At 45.6% G+C, this 21,398-nt stretch overlaps 1 protein-coding gene and 1 long non-coding RNA gene across 5 annotated transcripts in view; one reads left to right on the top strand and one right to left on the bottom strand.

The window, feature by feature from the left end:
* Positions 1-13,657, bottom strand: part of Foxn3 (forkhead box N3) — a 373,587-nt gene extending 359,930 nt beyond the window's left edge. For 2 of the 4 annotated variants that reach the window (XM_030246927.1, XM_006516232.4), the window contains exon 1: positions 13,461-13,656. The gene's annotated coding sequence lies outside the window, so the exon portion shown is untranslated. Of the gene's footprint in view, positions 1-13,460 lie in introns of all 4 variants that reach the window. The other 2 variants (XM_006516239.4, XM_030246925.1) reach the window with 2 other exon arrangements.
* A 173-nt stretch (positions 13,658-13,830) lies between these two features.
* Gm26839 (predicted gene, 26839) overlaps positions 13,831-21,398 on the top strand; it is a 56,198-nt gene continuing 48,630 nt past the window's right edge. The window contains exons 1-2 of the long non-coding RNA NR_136760.1: positions 13,831-13,946; positions 15,133-15,262. This is a non-coding gene — a long non-coding RNA (predicted gene, 26839). The remainder of the gene's footprint in view (positions 13,947-15,132; positions 15,263-21,398) is intronic.

Below are 21,398 nucleotides of genomic sequence, written 5' to 3' on the forward strand. Positions count from 1 at the left end.
CCACTAACCCCTGGTCATAGTGACTTATGTCTGTAATCCCAGCCCGCGGGAAGCTGACTCAGGGAGACTGCTGCTCTCAGGTCAAGAGCTTCCTGGCTACCAAAAAGATTCTGTCTCAAAAAGTCAGTTAAGCTTAGAAAAAGAATATTTTAGTAACTTATTGAAGAAAAAAGTAATAAAAAAACTTAGAACCTCTTTAGAGGTAAACTTATTAAAACTTTCAAAAGCTAATTTAGTTCTTAGACTCAAGTGATAGATGGGGTTTTTATATTAAAAATATTCAAACTTAATGAACTAACTGCAACCTTTGGAAGTTACAAAAATTACCAAACAATAAGCTGCAAGATTAAAAAGAATAAAGACACAGGGAAAAACTAAACAGACACCATGAAGAGGACTCGAGGTGCTAAGAGGGTTTTTTTTTTTTTTTTTTTTTTGGAAGCAAGCAAACATACAAGTGATATTTTAGGAATGAAAATAAATTTTGGTATCATAAATATTTAATACAGTAGCAAACATGATACACATTCATTATATCCTCAAATGTCCAAACTCAGAAAGGGAATCTGGTACAAGAATACAGGGGAGTTTCATACTGCTGCGAAGAATGAAATCATGTTCTTGGCAGGAAAATGGATAAAACTAAACACACCATCACGTGAAGTGAAGGTAGCCAGCCTCAAAAAGACGGTCATGTGGCTTCTCCCATAAGCAAAACTGAGATTTAAGAATAAAAGAAATATGAAAGAAGAGGGGAAGAATGGCTCGCTGTCTTTTCTTTTTACAGGGCCAGTAGGGGGCGGGGGTGAGAGGATAGGAGGGAGGGACCAAAGCAAACAGGGCACATGAGCCTGCGCAAGCACACCCATGGATACACACACACACACACCACATACAAGCATACCACAGTCCAACAAATTATTCTGTATGCCAACTAAAAGGTCTCAATGGTCATGAATTGCCAAAACGGAATCGAGAAGAGTGTGGCGAAATAATCTTAACACAGAGGAAATGGAGTCGAGTCACTTTTAGGATGGGGATCCTCCAGAGGTACTCTGAGGAATAAAACCTTTTAACAACAGAAGAGAGGGCTCTATCTTATTCTAGAGGGTTTAAACAAAACAAAACAAAGCAGTGCTATCAAATCTTGGTAAGAAACAAGAGCTAGGTCCTAGAGAGACGGCTCATGAGTTAAGAGCTCTGGCTGCTCTTCCAGAGGACGCAGGTTTAATTCCTATAACCCATGACCACATGCAACTCCAGTTCCAGGGCATCCAATGCCTTCTTCTGGCCTCGGCATGTCGAAGCACTAGGCATGCACACATTACATAGACTTACATGCAGACAAAACACTCATAAACATAAAATAAGAAGTGTTTCAGAAAAGAGAACTATGTAGAACTGAACTACACTCCCGAACACAGACATAAAACCCTAAGAATTATCATCAAACCAATCTCATCAACGTTCGCAGACTTATAGAGTTAACACTGACAAATCAACTGATGAAAATCATCGCACTAAAGGGAAATATATATATATATATATATATATATATAGTAGTGTGTGTGTATATATAAATATCACAATGAGTACAGAAAAATAATTTGACATCTATCCAAGAGTTAGGAAATCAATAAAAAAAATGAGAAAATAAAAATAATGTTTGCACTGGACAAAGGAGTCTTCAACATACCCTGTCAACACTGTGTGTCTGATGACGATAGTGAGTACGTTTTGGGTAAGGTCACCAACGTGACACAGGGACCTACAGAGACTTCCCGTCCTCAGTCCACTGTGATGGGATCTATCCAGCTAGTGCAACAAGGGAAAAAAAGCCACAGCTACAAGGCCTGGAAAGCAACCCAGATGTTATCTGCATATGATATGATATGATATGATATGATATGATATGATATGATCACCTATAAAAAATTCAAAAGAATTTGCAACACATGATAGAATTAAGAAACTTAAATTATTTCTGGATAGTGTATTCTGGATAGTGCAACAAAATCAATTTCCTATTTTTACGATATGCATAACCTTGGGTATAGCAAGTAGCCTACAGGCCTAAATGTAGCACATGTTCACTAAAAATCATGTATCAAATTTGATGCCAGCACCATTTCTAAAGCCATATACATTAGATGGCAACAAAAGACCATACTATCGCTACATGTAACAATCCGCCCCACCTAAATTCTCAGAAACAAATTGATAAGTAGGAAAAACAAATACAAAAGAGAATACACTGTATAGTTTTACGTTATATTATGTTTTATGTATTCACTTTGTGTGTGTTTGCAGGCAAGTGCATGAGTGTGTAGATCACAGACAAGTTACAGGAGTTGATTTTCTCATTCCACCATATGTGTCCCAGGATTTGAACTCTGGATGTGAGGTTTAGTGGGAAGCATCACGCTGCCTGAAGATCTAGATCTAGAACTCTCTCCAGCCTGTCTGCCTACATGCTGCCATGCCTCCCTCCATGATGGTAATGGACTAACCCTCAAGACTGTAAGCCAGTCCCAATTCAATGTTTTCCTTTATAAGAGTTGCTGTGGTCATGGTGTCTCTTCATAGCAATAAAGTCCTCAGACACTGTGTAAGCTATCTCATCGACCAGATTATTTTTATATAAAATTCACACACAGACAAAACTAGCCAGTGATGCTCAGAATTAGGGAGGTGGTCATCCCCAGGACAAAGCGGTTTAAGGTGCAGAAGAAGCTTCTCAGATGTAGATAATGCTCAGTTTGTTGGTCTAGATGTTGTTACGTGGCTACGTTCACTCGAAAATACACACCAGTGGGCTGGAGAGATGGCTCCGTGGTTAAGAACTCTGGCTGCTCTTCCAGAGGACCTGAGTTCAAGTCCCAGCACTCAGGTGGCATCTCACAACTGACTAACTACAGTTCCAGGGCATCTGACACTCTCTCACACAGGCATATATGCGGTCAAAACACCAATGCACATAAAAATAAATAAATAAATAAATGAAAATCTTTAAGAAATCAAGCTAGAGACCAGTGTTCTGCACATGTATGATTCAATTAAAAGTTTAATAATTCAAATAAGTATAGAACACGCTGGTCCACAAACCAAGACACAGAAAGAAATGCAGCTGTACAGCTAGCTCATCTAGAAACAAATGTAACTGTGGACACAGATGTAAGTAGACAGGCAATGTTTACATGTATGTATACTGTATGCAGATACAGTATTTGGATATCTATTCCATAGTATACTGTAGTTGCATGTGTGCATGTATGTTGCATTAAAAAAATGAACCTGTATCCACACACCACAGACAAGTTTTGGATGGACTCAGGACCCTGAGCTGCCTCTGCCTCTGAAGAGAAAGAGAAGAGCGAGTCTCACATCAATTCTCATACCTGACATCATGAGGGTGGGACTAGGCGAGCGGGCATGGTGGAGTGAGCACTGGTCCTGGAGGGAGACTGAGAATGGGGGCAGCGTGGGAATGATCAGGAACAGCTAAGCCGTAAGACGGGCACTACCAAGGCTTCCTCTTGATGCTCAGGTGTGTGCCGGGAGGAAGGTTGCCCAGACAAGAGACAGGAGCTGCTTTGTTCTACACACTGAAGGTTTTAAGTGGATTAAAATGACAGTCTACAATGTGGACAACAAAAAAGGCCGTGGCCAGGGCACGACGGCACAATGGCAGTGGAACCGGAGAAGCCACGACAAGCGTGGGGACACTTGCTGTCTAAACCAGTGTTGTGTCAACCAGATCCCAGGCCCTTCCCTGAGCAGCAAGGACAGGGATTACAGAAGGAACTGAAAGTGTGGCAGAGCACAGATTTGATAAGGTACGTATCAGGGAGCCTCGGCTGGCTGGTTCTCAGTGGACGAGGGAGACAGTAGTAATATTAACAAAACAGCAAGAATAGCTCAGTAATTTTGACTACATGCCAGGCTCCGAGACACGTCCTTTTTCAAGGACTCTAGGATTTAGCTTCTCCAATAATCCTTTTAAGATTCCCATGTTACTTAAGGAAACAGCAGCCAAGACTGGAGTCTAAGGTTAAGTAACTCCCTCGACGCACCCAGCAGGGTTAGTGAAAATAAGTCGGAAAACGGAGGTCTAGCATCAAAACCCAGACCTGGTGAGCTGTTTGGGGGTAGATGGCTCTGAGAGCATAGATAGAGAAAAGGCTATCAGGACAGAGCCTCCCTGAGGTCGCTCGTGGGATTCATGGAGCAGGGCACCAGACAGAACTCATTTAAGACAAGAGGAACTGAAAGACGGCAACAGAAGCCTTGGGGATAAAACAGATGCTTGGAGTGGAGATGGAGTCCAAGTTTCCTAACCTGGAAAATGAGGAGCATGTGAGAGACAGAAAGCAGAAAGGAATGGAAAAGAACAGAAAACAGGCACTTCCGTCCTGGAGACGTCTACCCAAGTGGCTCTGAACTGTCCACCCTATTCCTTGGTCTCACTCTGCACATTAAAATCCTATTCTCCGGGGCATTCACTCATTGGTAAGCTTACAAGGTGACTAAAAAGACACCTGTCCAGGCTAGGGTGACGGCTCAGTATGTAGAGTGAAACACGAGGCCCTGATTTTTTTTTTTTCCATCATCATAAACAGCTGGTCCACCTGTCATGTGAGCACTGGGGGGCAGAGACAGGAGGAATCCCCCACCCGGGCTTGCTGGCCAGCCAGTCTAGTCAAAAGCAAGAGTTCTAGGTCTGCTGGTGAGAGACTCACACTTCAAAAAAATAAGATGGAAAGCAACTGAGGAAGACACCTGATGCAGACATCTGGTCTCCATGAGCACACGTGTGCATGTACACTCTCTCTCACACACACATGTATGCACACACACACACACACACACACGCATGCACACTTATGCACACACACACACACGTGCATGCACACTTATGCACACACACACGTGCATGCACACTTATGCACACACACACACACACACGTGCATGCACACTTATGCACACACACACAAGCACATCTATAGTTCTAGGACTGGAGAAGGAGCTGATGAATACAGGGTAACAATGAAAACTGCTAAGACAACCCTAGCCTTGTCCCCCATGAGCCTGAAATCCCAGTACATGACAGCTCCACCTTTCAAAGGTGTCCAGACCCAAACACCTTCTCGGGACAAAGCTTGCTCTGTCAGCTCTCATGGGGACCTCAGATGCTAAAATGTGAATCCCCTGAGAGTGGTCCTGAGCCAGGGGCTGAGTGTTCCAGTTCCCATGTAGTTTAAGTGTGCCCAGTGCTCTAGAGAGGGACAGCTCACTCACTGTTGGCTGCCTTCCTGTCCCTTCCTGGGATCAGCTCTTAGGTAAAATATATAACCTTCAACTGTCCTTGCGAAGATGGTATCAGAATACAAAATTTAAGAGAGCCACATTTTGAAAGAGTTCCACTTAAAAGGTTGGTATGAATTCCAGAGCAGGTAGCACACTGTTTGCAAGGGATTGGGCACAGTCGGTGGTATACAATAGGTGTCAAATTAATGTTCTCTGAATTTGTGGATGATCCATTTCCCTACATTTACATACGTCTTTAGCACCTTTCTCAACCGATTCCTTGAAGTGATTTAATATACGTGAAATATACAAACTCATACCTGTGACACAGAAATACACTCCATCTGGTGTGGATTCTTTATTGGACCCGATAAGAGACCCTGAGAACCAGGAACACACATTGCTGAATCTCTCCGATTGCCGGTTCTTTTTTTTTTTTTTTCCATTTTTTATTAGGTATTTAACTCATTTACATTTCCAATGCTATACCAAAAGTCCCCCATATCCACCCACCCCCACCGATTGCCGGTTCTAACCATCCAGCCACAAGTATCCGAAGCACAGTAGGATACCCAGAAAACCAGCAAATAAAAAAGCAATCTCAGAGCTGCTGCTGGATTAGCACGCATGAGCTTGCTTACTAGGCTATTCCTACTTCTAAAGCTGGATACTGCCAGGAAATCTGTTTACGGGTTAGGAATGAATGCCACCAGCAGCCAGGCTGGGTAGGCTATCGTGGAACTCAGGAAAAGCCTACACCGTGGGCAGGATTGTTTGTTTACCAAGTAAGGGAATGTGCTCCAGGATGGCTGAAGACAATCCAAGAGATGAAGATGAAGAAGTAAAACTCACCAATGAGGGACCTAAGAGGCCCCGCCCATCACTTAATGAACATGAAAGTCAACAGGCAAAAATCCCATTTCTTCCCAGAGTCACTGAGAGCCTTCGCCATTCTCCACTCCCATTCTTCTAGGAAGGAGACTCCATTTCATCTGTGGACGGCGGTGCTACCACTCCCAGGCAGGAATCCATCAGATTGCTTGTACGTGGTCAGTAGGTGGCACAGGCTGTAGCTTGGGTTCAGGAACTGGAGGTGAGAAAGAGCTGGGTCTTTAGAGAACTTGTAGCTCTAGGGCTGTTCTTGCCTCCATTTCCTTAGATATTAGTTATTGACATCAACACTAGGTTATTGCGAGACTCAAATGAAGTAAGGCAGAAAGTAGGATCCAGTGAAACAAACCCCTTCTCAGGACATTCTTCTGTCACCCAATATGGCCAACGTTGCCTAGAGAAAGCTGTTGTTTCTTGAGAGAGTTCTATATGCTTAATAAAGTCTCAAGACAAGACACAATGGTTTTAGTTCAGAGTTGGTTATTAACTCATCAGTAGTGCTTTGCTGATCTCATTTTAAAGTCTAACTATTTATTTATTTATTTTATTTTGAGTTTCTCAGTGTAGCCCCAGGGGTCCTAGACCTAGCTCTATACACCAGGGTGGCCTTGAACTCAGAGATACACCTGCCTCTGCCTCCCAAGTGCCGAGGTTAAAGGTGTGAGCCACCACTACCACCACGTGGCTCACCTGCACAACTATTAAGTTTGTTAAATCAGAACATTTCAAGGCACAAAGAGATCTTTCTGGGTTTCTAAATCGACCTTGAATGACATGCTAAAATCCCTCTTCCAAGCGGAGCTTGCTTACTCCAGATCTTTGCTTCTGTACTGGACACACACTGGCTCACACTTTGCAAAGCCCTCAGGGACAGCCACAGCAGCCTCCTGGTAACAGTTGGGCATCCTTCTGTTAACAAAGCAAGCCCTTCGTCTGAGTACGTAGTTCATTTGATAGAGTGCCCGCTATGCACAAAACCCTGGGCTCAATCCCCTCACCATACAAAGCCCGCATGAGGGTACATATCTGTAACCAAGCAGGGAGGTCAGGGGTTCAAGGCCATCCTTGACCTCATAGCAAGTTCCAGGCCATCCGAGGATACACGAGGCCCTGTCGTAAAACCAAAGCGACAAAACAATCAAAACCAAACACAAATCCCGAGATTATTGAGATGTAGCGCCCCACTCCAAAGCAGAATGGCTCTGCCATGCAGAATGGGCTCGGAAGGTTCCACTGGCTTGCCGGACTCGACACACTCCTTCCTTCCTTGAAAGGCGGGTGGGAGGAGGCCTTAAACAGCCTACCCATGAAAAGCTTTATTCAGCGCAATTCAATAACTGAAAGTTACCCACAATCATTTCCATCCACTACTGCGGCCGACAATTTTGTGCTCTCTACTAGTTTCATCTTTTAGAGGAAATGCTTTCTTTAAAAAAAAAAATGGTTGGAAGCTCTGTGGCTTCCTCCAACACTGATTATTTTAATCATGATCTCCAGCCCCATGCAGACAGTGGGAGCTGGGCAAGCACAATACAAGGAACGGGAGAAGGGAGAGCAGGAGCTCCGCGTCCTTTTTTTCTTCTAGACTCCCCAGCTGTGTGACCTCCGAGGATCAGTGCCAGGAGATTGGCTGTGTCTCTCAGAACAATCCAACTCCCTACAGCTTGCTGGGGTCTCTGCTGCCGTCTCCATACCTCTGGCTCAGCTCATGGATGTGTGGAAATCAAGGGTAAGGCTGGAGAGATGGCTCAGAAGGTTCCAAAGCTGGCATGAGCTCCTACTTGGTGCTCAATAGAAGTCAGAAACCAATCCCTAGAACCCATCCTGTGCTAGAACCCGGCCTCCACGTGCACAGCTGCTCTTACATCACACACGCCAATAACGATATAAGAATAAAGAAAAGCATTTAAATGCTACCTAAAAGTCCCCGCTACCAGTTGTATCTGGAACACAAGGGGGACCTGAGCAGAATCTACATAGAATCTACACTGTTTCAGGATATTCTCATAGTAGAAGAGATAACCGAGTCTATTTGATGATAATTCAAATATCATCTGCGTGTTATCACCTGACGACACACGTTGAGTCCTCCAAGCCAATGCACACAGCTCAGCAGAGCGTCCCTTCCTAGTTGACGCTATATGAGCTCTCTCCATCCCTGACAGAACCACACCGAAAGACACTAAAGCCAAGCCTCCCAGCAAGTTGACAGTGGACCACCTTGGTCACGCCCACATGCCATTCCTATCACTTATAAAGGAAGCCTGCATTTTTACACCCCTAAAAAAGACTTTGCCCCTCTCTCATTAGAACAAGCCTGGGACTTTGTCATGCAGTGACTGGTCAGATCTTTCTCTGGGTTCCCAGTAGTTTCTCAGGATGTGTGGTGAGACATAACGGATTGTTACCTTTCGCCTCCCCCTCTCTCTGAGAACAAAGGTCCTCTGAAATCGCCCAGGCAAAAGTTCTTTTTAGCTGAGTTGGCATAGGGCCCTGAAGGCAGTTTCCTCTGGCTTCCTTAGGAGAATATTTGGGCCATTTAAAAAGCAGTGGGTTTGCAACTATGTTGGCAGAGTTCTGAGTTCTAGTGCTAGCCCCAGGTGCTGCCTGGAGGGCGGTCACCACCTCTGGGCTCCTGGTTCCCCTAGAGTAGCTAGCTCTTCTTTGATTCCATTCAGCTATCAGGATCTTGCTTAAGATTCTACTTGGTGCTAACTATAAAACAAAAACGATGCCTAAGAAAACGTGTGTGTGGGCCATTCCAATAGCTGGTTCTATTATGGGGGTCTATGTACTTACAGCCTATAAAGAGGCTTGCCCTTCCTCCTACCCCTCCAGAATATGGAACATTCATGAATTGAAGCAATTAAACATGAGATTATCCAAAGTTAAAATAGTGAAATAAATAATGATTTCAAGTAGTAGATGCTTTCAAAGTTGTGATGTTTCTCTCTCAAGCGCCTTTTTACAGACCCACACCTACCTTGTGCTTCCGGCTACCAGCAAGGTTGGCACATACCTGAAATATGTTCTTTATGAATTTCCCCCCCTCAGAAGCAAGCAGAGAAGGACAGTCCTCTCCCTCTCTCCTTCCCTTCTTCCCTCCTTTGGCATTTGATTGGTATTCTGAAACTACTGTTAAAAATTTGGCACAGCCATCCAAACAGTGCCAGCTTGAATGATTCTATCAGTGACTTTCTGACAACTGGGAATGAGCTAGGACTTCATTGAGCACCTTGCTCATTTGTATTGGTGAACGAAGCTGTACCTGACAGCGTAAGGATTAATTCTTCCAATTCTAAAGTCAAAACGGAAATTCACGGAAGTGCCAGTGATTTGAAGCAGGCTCATCGTTCGTACAACTCATGGTCACCTCCTTTGAACTGAGCAAACTCTGGGGCAGGCTGGAGCGAGTCAAGGTAGATTCTGGAAACTAACAAGTCTCATTCACTTCCTTCAGTTTGTAAAAACAAGCAACTGTCAGGTTTCCTGCCAATGGCAGTTTGCTGTACTTGCAGATAACTTCTCAACAGGAAATCCTTTGCTGAGAGGGACCAGTCATGCCATCAAGTCCCGGAGCACCAAATATTTGATAACGTGGGATCGTGAACTACACCCGTAATCGGATCATGGACACTACATGGCTCTAAGCTATTTGCTACACCATCAATATAGGATATTAAATAAGCATTAAGACATATTTAGGAACTCTTTCATCTCTCCCCCCACTCCTTGAGGCAATCAGTTGAGAAAAACAAGGGAGATGTGATATTCTTTTAGAAGTACCAAACTGCAATTTAAATAAAATTTAAAACCTTTTTAAGAAAAGGGTCCAGTGCAGTGCTAAATATACCACATATGGAGAGAAGTTATTTGAAACACAAATATAAAGACCTTGAAATTAAGGAGTCTGGCAGGGTGGGGGTGGTGTACACCTTTAATCTCAGCATTTAGAAGACAGAGGCAGGTGGATCTCTGTGAGTTTGAGGCCAGCCTGCTCTACAGAGTGAGTTCCAGGACAGCCAGGGCTACACAGAGGAATCCTGCCTTAAATAAATAAATAAATAAATATTTTAAAAGGGGTGCTGGAGAGATGGCTCAGTAGTTAAGAGGTCTCTTCCAGAGGGCCTGTGTTCGGATCCCAGCACCTACACGAGAGGGCTCACAACAGTCCGGAACTTCAGCTCCAAGGACTTCTGGTATGTGTCCACACCCACATGCAGATACATACACCTAAGCATAATTAATAATAATAAATACTAAAAAAAAAAAAAACCACCTTACCATTTAAAGATTGTCATGGATACAACAGGTCAAATTCTAGCCACTGTGTTGATTGTTATATCGACAAGTTTTACTGAAGCACCTCAAAGTCAAAATTTAGGAGAGGTATGTTTGGTTATTCTCTGCTTAGCAAAATGAGTGAAAAGGGGGCGCTGGAGGAGGTGACTAAACTTTTCTCCTTGGTATTCCTCACCATGAATAAGATATAGCTGATATGTGTGCTAACGGCCTGGAGGACCGCCCCACCCACCCAAAATAGCCTCAATAAAAAAACCAAAAACAAAAACGGGAAAGCACCGCTCTCCATTCACGGGAGAGGAAATGCATCTAATCAACTGGGCAGTCATATTTGCAGTCTGGAAATGGTCCTCGCTCCACTTAGGAGCACCTCCTCCCCCTGCTCAGCCACCAAGAACACCCTGCCCTTTGCTCCCCTGAGCACCAGGCATAGCCCAAGGGAACCTGTCCAACCCCCCAGAGACCTTCATGATCAAACACCTCAACTCCACCTGGAACCGGCTTGCAAGCCCGGAAACACTTCATAACGCCTTTGCCAAATGACCCTGCCTCCGCTGGCTGCATTCTGGTCTCTAAGTCTGTAAAAAAGGACTTTTGTTCTAACAGGAGAGACACACCTCTAGAAGCAGACACATAGTTCTACAATTAATGGCTCAAATGTACTCTTTGCAGCCTTCCTCTTGCTTAACTCAGAGGATCCAAAATGCTAAGTAAGCATGAACGCTCACACTGGCTTTCAGGCTCTTCCCTGAACTATTTTCAATAAAAATACAGTTATGAAATCCAGAGGGCTCTGTTTTTTGGTTGTTGTTGTAAAATGACCTTGGTTTGACAGGCATGGTCTCAGGTTTCAACAGATGTTGTGGGAAAGCTAACAGAAGCCAGCAAGTTCTCCAAGCATCTGTGATGACATGCAGGGCTTTTTTTTTCCCCCCTAAGTGGTGGTCATGGTAGTGAATGCATGTGTGGTGGGGGTGGGGTGGGGTTACACTTCTCAGTTTCTATGACAACCATGTCTCCATTCCTGGGTTACTAGATACCATCTACTTCCTGTGTCTAAATATTTAAACCAATCAGAAAAGTGTTTATACGGTTAACAACTTCTGGGACCCAGCTTCTTTAATGAGGCACTTTAAGGCTCAAATGAAGATGTCCAGAGAGGCTGCAGGCTGTCTTATAGAGATCCCGCTTCATCCCCTATCTCTAATTCTGCCTTCTGTGGTAAAAGACCCCCCCACCCCCGCCCCTTCTTGGATGTGAATTGTATTCTGCTCAAAGCAGACGCCACAATTTCTTGCAATAGTCTGCAAGCTGATCGGGATTGCTTGCCTTTCATTGTCTGTTTTCCCTTCCACTGTCTAAAGACTTAGATTTAGCGCGAGAAACATACTAATTCACAAGGCACTTAAATTATCAAAGTAATGATACAGTTAAGCTTCCATCTGTTGGTGTAGCTATTTAAATGCTCAGATGAAAAAAAAATTAGGAAAAATTAATTCCAAGTTGAGCAACTTTGCATCCTACAACTTATGGAGAGAAATCACTGTGAAGCCCCACATCTATCAGTGCGAGCTAGAAGCTGACATCTGCAGAGAAATTTGTCACCAAAATGGCCTACTTTATCTGGATAGAAACAACAACACAAAATTAAAGATAAAGACACCCAGAGCGAGCCAGATGCACCCAGATCAAAAGAGAAACCAGGCAGGAACCCATGTACAAGCCGGCAGATCTGAAATTAAGACGAGGTTTTAAAAGACGGTTTCGGGTGACTGTTTTCCTAAGTCCCCATCAGACTGACCAATCAGTGTGAGAGTTAGAGCGGGCTCCAGACATTCGTGCAGTCTTCAGGGCTCTCTGCACCCTCAGAGCTGCTCCCCCTGGCTAAGGCAGAGCTGGAGATCAATGGAAAAAACAGGGAACAAAAGGGAAATACTGATGTCTTCCTCAGCTCCGAGAGCCATCCCCATTTTCCTCAATGAGCCGGTAGCACCCAGCCTACAACAGCGCCACGGGGAGCTTCCACCAGCCCGGTCCAGTCCTTTCCGGGCTGGCAGTTTCGCCTTCGCAATCCTGTGTCCCAACGCTAGCATAACCTGGTGACGGAAGGCTCCCGGAGCCCAACCAATTGAAACTAATAAATTAAATAAATTAATAACCCCCACGATTAAAAGCTCCCAAGAAAGACCGCGTTCCCCTTTCCCAAATGTCATTCCCAGACTATAAACAAAGCATGAAAAATAGTCTCCCGGGCTAGGAATCTGGTTTTTTTTTTTTTTTTTTTTTTTTTTTTTTTTTTTTTTTCTCCTCAATGCAACGTTTTTCTCCAAAAACAGAAACACTCCTGCTTCCTTCAATGGACATTCTGGTTTGTCCATGTCACGCCGGGATATGAAGCTCCGGTATTTGAAAAAGAGGTTTAAACTGCCCATAGACACTCTGTTTATAATTGATAGCAAAACAGTTACGACAGCGATGCTGTAACTCTGCCCCAGCCAAACTCCACATTTAACACGTTAGTTCCTTGAAAATACAAGTCATGCCTGAGGACCCTCCAGAGCCGCCTCCCTCCGAAGTCATTAACGGAATTACATCAATTATTCGGTAATTTTTATAAATATCCATTGTCTGCTAATTTTTTAAATTAAAATGTAAACCCAGCTATCTACAAATTCCAGAAAAAAACTTTTCTTTCTTTTCTTTCTTTCTTTTTTAAATGAACTTACTTTTGAGACAAAAACTAATGAAAATAACCAACTCGCCATCCCTGGATCTTTCCCATTCTGGGCTGCATGCTATAAATCAATCCAAAACTAGGAGCACAGATGGGGGCGGACACCTTAAGATAAAAAGCCAAGGGTGCCCCCCAAAATGGGCAGCCTGGGCAGCGAGGCTCGGGGTGACAATGCTAACCCGGGCAGAGGCTCGCTAGGCAGCCAGAGAGCCGCATTTTCCTTACCTTCGATCGCCTGCCCCCCAGCTGCTTCTCGCGGCCGCATTGGGGGGCTGCGGCGGCGCTGGACTCGCGGGGGGCCCCGCCGCCGGCTCGCGCCGTCTCCCAGCCGAGCTGCACCGACCGCGGCCGGAACACCCGGCTCCAGCGCCCGGCGCCTGCCCGGGGTCGGCGGCTCGGCTCCCACCCGGGCCCGGAGTCCTGCTGGGTCCTAGCGCTCGCCGTCCGGGCCGCGGCCCGCTCTGCAGCCTGCACGTACTGAGGGGCAGCCGGGGAGGGGGAGCCCTGGGAAAGCACGAGCGGGAAAGCCGAGCCGCCGTGGGTGCGGAGAAAGCAGAGCTCAGTGCCAAAGCCTGGGTGTGCAAAGAAAGGCGCTGGCTCCAGCCGAATTCCCAGAAGGCAGATGCTAGAATCTGCAGCCCCGGCGGAAAGCACAAGCGTGGCCGGGAGGGTTGCTCCGTGCACCTGTGGTATAGAGTGCGCTCACAGAAGGTAAGAGACATCGCGGGATCCTCAGAGATTTCAGAATATCGGGGAGAAAAAAAGTGGACAATTTGTGCGCTTGAAACCAGTTTCCCCCCAATTTGTCCCCGTTAGAAGTTTTTTGGTTTTTTTTTTTTCCATTTTGCTTTCTCTAGCTTTATAATTTGTGTTTTAAATAACAAAGCCCCATATGGCTCACCACGTAGTCATCTGATTTTCAAAAGACCTCTAAAATTACATCAAAATATGCACCCATGTATCTCCTAAGAAATCAACTAGAGAGAATTAATGGTGGCATATGGTGTGCCTCGTAGAGAAAACTTAATTACAAATTAAAACAAATGCGAAAATTCCCAAATCCCATAAACCAAAAGTAAATTATGATCCTGGATTGATTCACAAATCAGCTCGTGCGCCATTAGAAGGACTGTAAAAATTCTACGTTTCTTTCTGAACAAGTGTGTTACCTTGCAAGAGTTCACTAAACCAATGGCTCCCAGCCCCTCCCCCATCCCACCCATACTCAACCCCACCTCCACCCCATCTTCCACCCTCCTGGCTCTCTACTGTGGCCTAACTGGAATCTCGCAGGTTCTCCTTTAAGAAGACAATTCCATTAGCCCCTAATTCATGATAACAGTGCTTTAGTTGGGGAAACCTGTTTGAAAGGCTTGGCAACTGAAAAGTATTCTTTCAGGGATTCCTACAGTCTAAGTTAGAAGGTCACAGTTCAGCCAGACTGCTAATAGCAACAACCGCCTGTGCTGTGGTTTACACCAAAAAGAAAACTAAAACCGTGGCTTCTGACTTCTATTTTGAGAGCAGGAAATGTCCCTTTGAGAAGTGCTGTGGCCTCTCCCTTCCAGCGATAGAAGATTTTTAAAACATTATAAACTGAGTGTCACAGGTGACTCTTTTCACGCCTAGTGTTGTAATGTGGTAGTCTTCGCCCATCTTCAAAGTACTTCACCAGTGATCTTTACCACACCTCCAAAGGAGACAGTGGAGGGTCAGGAAAGGACTGGTCCAAAGCCACCCAGCTGGTGACCAGTGCGGATGGAATCTCAGCCTCAGGTCTCCCCCCACCCCACCCCCACCCCTTGCCGCAGAGCATACTATCTGCCGCCCCCCCCCCCCCCAGCAAGCACTGTGGGAATGCAGGTAGGTTTTCAGCATCCTTCTTTCTTACCTGCAGCAGAGCCCCAGTCTACAGCATGGCCACGTTTTAGTCTCTGTTGAGAAATGTTGCTAGCAGGACCTGGACTGTTCGGATTTCTCTGCTGAGGCTCCCAGCTCCAGGCTAAGTGAGTGCCTCAGTCATCCAGGTACACTGTTTCTGTTTTTATTGTTGTTGCTTGTGTTTTCTTTTTCTTTTTTTTTTTTTAAAGATTATTTATTTATTTATTTATTTATTTATTTATTATATGTAAGTACACTGTAGCTGTCTTCAGATACTCCAGAAGAGGGCATTGGATTTCATTACGGATGGTTTGAATCACCATGTGGTTGCTGGGATTTGAACTCCGGACCTTCGGAAGAGCAGTCGGCTCTCTTAACCACTGAGCCATCTCGCCAGCCCCTCGTGTTTTCTTTTGTTCTGTGTCAGAGACACTATTGACTCTGCTTTATACACACAGGGTATATATCTACAGTAGAAACTGATGACTTCCTAGTGTCCCCTCTGAGAGGGTTTATAAGCCCCAAAGTCAAGGATCTTAGATATAAGGTGAGCCCTTAGTGAGACCCAGAGTGTCCCTGAGCCAACCTAGCAGCCCCTGGCATCTGATGGCACTTTGGGGAGTCACTTCTCAGCTTTCCTGTACCCGTGGGAAACTCAGCAGCCGGATCTGTGTGTGGCCATCCACTTCCTCCTCCTCCTCTCTGCCAAAACCAAGTGTCACTTCTCATGATGTGTTCCAACCTGTTGCTAGCCAGGTGATGGGCTGAATGACATTGAACCCCACAGACAGAAACTTTGTAAAGTGAGTGCAGCTATTGAAGAAGAAGCCAGTCAGGGAGAGGGTAGAGGAGGTGTATGTGTCTCCCTGGGGAACTGCTTGGAAGAACTTGTGTAAAATTCACCTGATGGATTTGTCTGATCTCTTCGTGGAAACACTAAAGACTTTATAGTCATACCGTACCTTAAAATGCTGTGTGAACGGTACGATCCACGTAACCTTAGCACTCACTGACAGGGAACCAGGAGATACCACAAAGCAGCCCAGTTACTAAGCAGGCTCAAGGCTGGAGTCCATCATTCATTTATTCTCAGCTTCACTCATTCCTTCAATTGTGACTGGATCAAGCATTAGGCAAAGTATTACTCTAGGCTGTGGGAATGGAAATGAAATCATCCCAGCTCGCCTCTCCGTTGCTGTGATAAAACACCGGCCAGATGCAGCCCGCGGAAGAGTTTATTTCATCTTACAATTCCCAGGTCATAATCCATCACTGAGAGAAGCCGAGTGGGAACCTGGAGGCAGGAACTGAAGCTGAGACCACAGAGGAACACTATTTACTGACTTGCTTTTCCTCTGGCTTGCTCAGTTGTACACATACACATATGCTTACACACACACACACACACACACACACACACACACACACGCAGCCAGACCTACCTGCTTAGGGATGGCATTGCCCACGCAATGGGTATTATGGATCCTCCCACATCAACCAGCTAAAAAGAAAAATGCCCCCACAGATCTGGCCACAGAGCATTCTAATGGAGGCAATTCTTCAACTGAGGCCCCTCTTCCCAGGTGACTCTGGTTTGTGTGGAGTTGACAAAACTAACTGGCACAAATATCCTTAAAGCAAACAACAGTAGTAGCCACGCTGTTGCGGTTGAGTTAATGTACTTGTTGCCCTACCCTGAGTGCCAACTGTCCCTGCCTTGGGGATAGTTGTCTTCTGGGCCATTCTTAAGCAAGTTCTCCTCTGAGTTGCTGAGGCTGCCTTTGCCCATTCAGGTGTCAAAGAATCCCCAGTCAGTTGACTGCTGGCTAGGAATGACCCAGAAAGGAAAATGAAAGATAGCAGGAAGAGGCAGGCCAGAGAATGTCATTGTTCCTTCTTTCCAATGGCACCATATGCTGGGCTGCCCCTCACTGGTTCTTCTACGGGGTGACCTCGTGGCCTGAGCCTAATAAACTCAGCCACTTCCCTTGAACTGTTCCCCCTGGGGATGTTAGGTTTCTGCTGGGATTCATCCCTAAGTAACTTCGCCGGGGTGCACAGAAGAATGGAGAGAGGGAAGTACACTGGAGGGGACACCTTAGCATGGCCAAGCCATGGAGGGTCAGAAAAGGGAGACTAGTCTAAGTGAGACACTGTCACTTCAGGCAGTGATTTAACCTTGAGCCTTGATCTTTGAAGGTGATTGTGGTCTCCACACGACCAAGCCTCTATGTCCCATAAGCCCTTGCCCAGTGTCCCTTCTCCATTGTCTCTTGTTTCTTCCTCTGTTCTTCCCCCTCTGTTTGAACTGACCACTCTCTAAGACTTTTAATCTACGGTCTTTATAATCCTGTCTCCCCCACACATAGCAGCCGAACTTCCACAAGGCCAGGAAGCATTGTTCTTCTTTATTTCCCACTGAGATTTGTCGAGAACCTAAGAGAACATGTCTTTAATCCCGGCACACGGACAGTGGAGGCAGCAGAAGAGCTGAGAGTTTGAGGCCAGCCTGGGCTACAGAGTGAGACCCTGTCTTTTTCAAAAGATTTATTTATCTTATGTACATGAGTACATCATTGCTCTCTTCAGACACACCAGAAGAGGGCATCGGATCCCATTACACATGGTTGTGACCCATCTGTGGGAACTAGGAATTGAACTCAGGACCTCTGGAAGAGCTGTCAGTGCTCTTAACCGCTGAGCCATCTCTCCAGCCCCGAGACCCTGTCTTGAAACAAAAACAAAACAAAACAGTTTCTGATATATAGTACTTGCTCATTTTTTTCTAAATGAGGGACTGGGGATGTGGCTTAGTAGGTACAGTGCTTGCTTAGTGTGCAAGAGACCCCAGTTAGATTGCCAGCATCACACAAACTGGTTATGATGTCACTTATCTGTGATCCTAGCAGGAGGTGGAGGGCGTAAGGTTAGAAATTCAAGGTCATCCTAGGCTGTATAGTCGAGACCCTGGGTCAAAAAGAAAAGAAGATGTTTGCATTATTTCAGGGTTCTCCGGAGGAAGAACTTATAGGAGAGAGAGAGGAAGCAGGAAGCAGCCTATGATTTGCCGCATGCTGTAGCAGGGGTGGGATTTTTTTTTTCCAGCTGCAGATAGTTTCTGCAATTGTGTGACATTTGTAATTCTGGGGGCTTTTCTGGGGGTTATATAAATGCTAAGGGCCCTGAGAGTGATGATGTGGGTTGTTGGCTGTTGATTGTTGTTGGTGGAGGTTTGTTAAATAGTTGTGCGCAAAAGAAAAAAGAAGAAACAACAAGAAGAAATTGGATATCCTGGTGACAAAGATCAGACTTGCCTCCACGGAACTCAATGCCCCTAATCAGCAGGAAGTAGTCTAAGGACTCCCGACTTTACTCAGATTTCTTTCCTCTCTCCCCTGTACCCTTTTTTTAAATCTCCTATATAGTGTTAGGGGATTGAAGGGGTAGGAAAAAGGTAGAGAAGGGAGGAAGAAAGAAGAACCCACAAAGTAGCAAAAGACTGGCTCCAGAAGGAAGGGAGGCAGGGAAGGTTAGTTGAGATTTATTATAATAATTTAGCTATGCCAGATGGGTGTGGCACCTTTAATCCCAGCATTTAAGAGGCAGAGACAGATGAACTCCGTGAGTTCAAAGACAGCTACATCTACATAGTGAGGCACTGTCTTAAAACAAGACAGAATTTGCTTATGCAGCTAGGGAGGCTGGTCTCTCCTAAACTCCGCATTAGCACACTGCAGACTCAGCAGGGCTAATGGCATGGTTCTAGTGTGATTATCAGCAGGATCAAAACCCGGAGGAGTCAATGTTTTGGGGCAAATTCAGGGGCAGGAAAAATATGAATGACCCAGCTTAAGGGACCGGGATTGAGAGGAGAAGACCTGCCTGCTCTATTTATGCCTTTCGCCAGTTGGATGAGGCCCACCCACATGATGGAGTGTAATCAGGTTTTCTCAGGCTAACAGTTCCAGGATAATCTCACCCCCAAGCATCCTCACAAACACACTCAGAACCATGTGAGTAGGTATGAGGCCACTCTGTAGCTCAGGACAGCTACCATACAAAATGAACTTCACAATGTTACAAAGGATGCAGGCATCAATCTTGGACCCTGTGGGGGAAAGATTCAGATCTGTCTTCGTTTACATGACAGAAGGTGAGGTGACTTATTGGAGATACCATGATACTAATTCAGATGTTTATATGAAGGAATTCATTATTGGTGGCTTCAGAGGACCCTCTGGAGACCCATGAGTGACATCAAACAGTAAGAGCCGGTAAGGGTTGAGCCTGGGTTGCTGTAGTAACTCATGGATGGGCATGACAGGGTCTCTTGGCCATTTAAATTGCTCAGATAAAGAAGCTGTAAAAGGGCCTCCTTCTGGGGTTGGTGTGTGTGTGTGTGTGTGTGTGTGTGTGTGTGTGTGTGTGTGTGTGTCAAACCATATGTTGAGAGAATAGGCATTTTATGGTATAGCCACAGACCTGGTCTTGGAGTGAGTCCCACTTTGAGGCTATCAGAACCCTCTGGAAAGCAAATCTCCTCCTTACCTTGATCTCCAAACTGTAGAATGCTGCCAGCAGCCACATTCTCAGATTGTAGATTGTGGAGGTCCATAACAACCCAGCTATTGGTCCAAGCCAGACACTGCATGAAGCATGATGAAGACCCATCCTAAACTCTGGGTTACCCAAACAAACCTTTTTGCCATCATCAACAGTTTGGTTCCTCTGTGTATATAGCCACTGTTGGTGCACACAGGCTTCTGCAGGGACCCTCTCTGTGCCGGATGCTCTCAAACTCTGTAGATATTGGTGGGAATCAGGTGATAACGGAAGAAAGAGTTGTCACTGTCCTCTCTGTATGCTTCAAATTGCACCAAGGTGCCACTTGACATCACCCCGTGGAGTCACAGCCTCAACATCCCCCATGAGACTGATAGCCTCCCCGTTTTGCTAACACACTCAGGAGATGGGGCAACAGCGTGGGTCCTGGACCTCATTATTTCCACCCACCATTTTAAAGAGATTCGTTGCCTCCCACGGGTGACGGGACTGCCACTGTGCCTCCTGACAAGAGGAAAGCTGTGACTCATTCGTCTCTTTGATGTTTCTATGTGCATCTCTTCATGGCCCCCGAAATGTCGGGATTTGCGCTTGTCTTGCTTTGACAGGAGAGGTGGATGAGCGCTGTCTCGGCTCCTCCGCGGTAGGGTTGACTCATGAAAACGGCCATGGTTTGTATCTTCACTCGGGCTCTTCCGCTCCAGTTCGGATCCCTAAAGAATTATTTCTCCTGAGTAGAGCTGCCTTGTAAGCCTTGAGAGGAAGGCATGGAGCCAAACTCTGCCAAAAACAGTCCAAGTTGGCATGGGGCCAGCCAGTTGGCTGCTGCGCAGAGTCCTCTCCCAGCCTCTCCAGGCCCCCCTCCGGTTCCCTTTTACAGCTGTCTGGCCTCAGGTAATCACGGGCACTCTGCGGGTCCCTGGCTCTTTTCATTCCCGCGTTTCAGATCACTTTACACACATTAATTAAGCCTTAAAACACTCAGGAAAGGGAAGCCAAAGGCAGCGGGAATGTTTGCAACATGCGCCTCCATGCTCTGGCTGAAGAGCAGGATAGCCCTGCCCTCTCCCCGCCCTGCCCCGCCAAGCCCCGCCCTCACTTAGGCGGAAAGTGGGGGCTTCTGTGTTCCCCGCATAGTTGAAACCCCTTCTACCTGCCTCAGAAAACTCCATATTCATTATTGACTCAGGATGGTCATCCACCCCATTGAGGTTACCTGCTATAGATGATACATATGACCTTTGGAAGTAGGGTTCTGGGCAGATCTGGCTCGATGTCTTTTCATACATGGAATGAATACCCTCAGTTGGAACCCTATACTTCTGCATTCGGCATAGAAAAATGCTAGATATTATGGCCTTCCTGAGCCGTCTTGTACATAATCCCATTCAGTCTGAATTAGTAGTTTTGCTACCAAAGTGTTCGACCTTGTAGCTTGAATTGATGTTGGTGTCTCTCATTGAGATGAAATGTTAGGAAGTCTGCAGTTTAGTTAATGGTTTGCACCAACCGCTAATCCTTAGTTTAGATTAATTTATGGCTATTTGAGCCATGAACATTATAGGAAGTTGGGTGTGTGAAATGCAGGGGCTGTGTTTTGGTGGGTAATAATAATCTTATTGTGAGCGCCTCAAAATTGGTAATGATACCCACATTTTTAGTGTACTATTTTAAAATACCTCTATGGCTTCCAAGAAAATAATAAATGCCAAGCCTTTT

Source organism: Mus musculus, chromosome 12 (genome assembly GCF_000001635.26).
Source record: "Mus musculus strain C57BL/6J chromosome 12, GRCm38.p6 C57BL/6J".
NCBI lineage: Eukaryota > Metazoa > Chordata > Mammalia > Rodentia > Muridae > Mus > Mus musculus.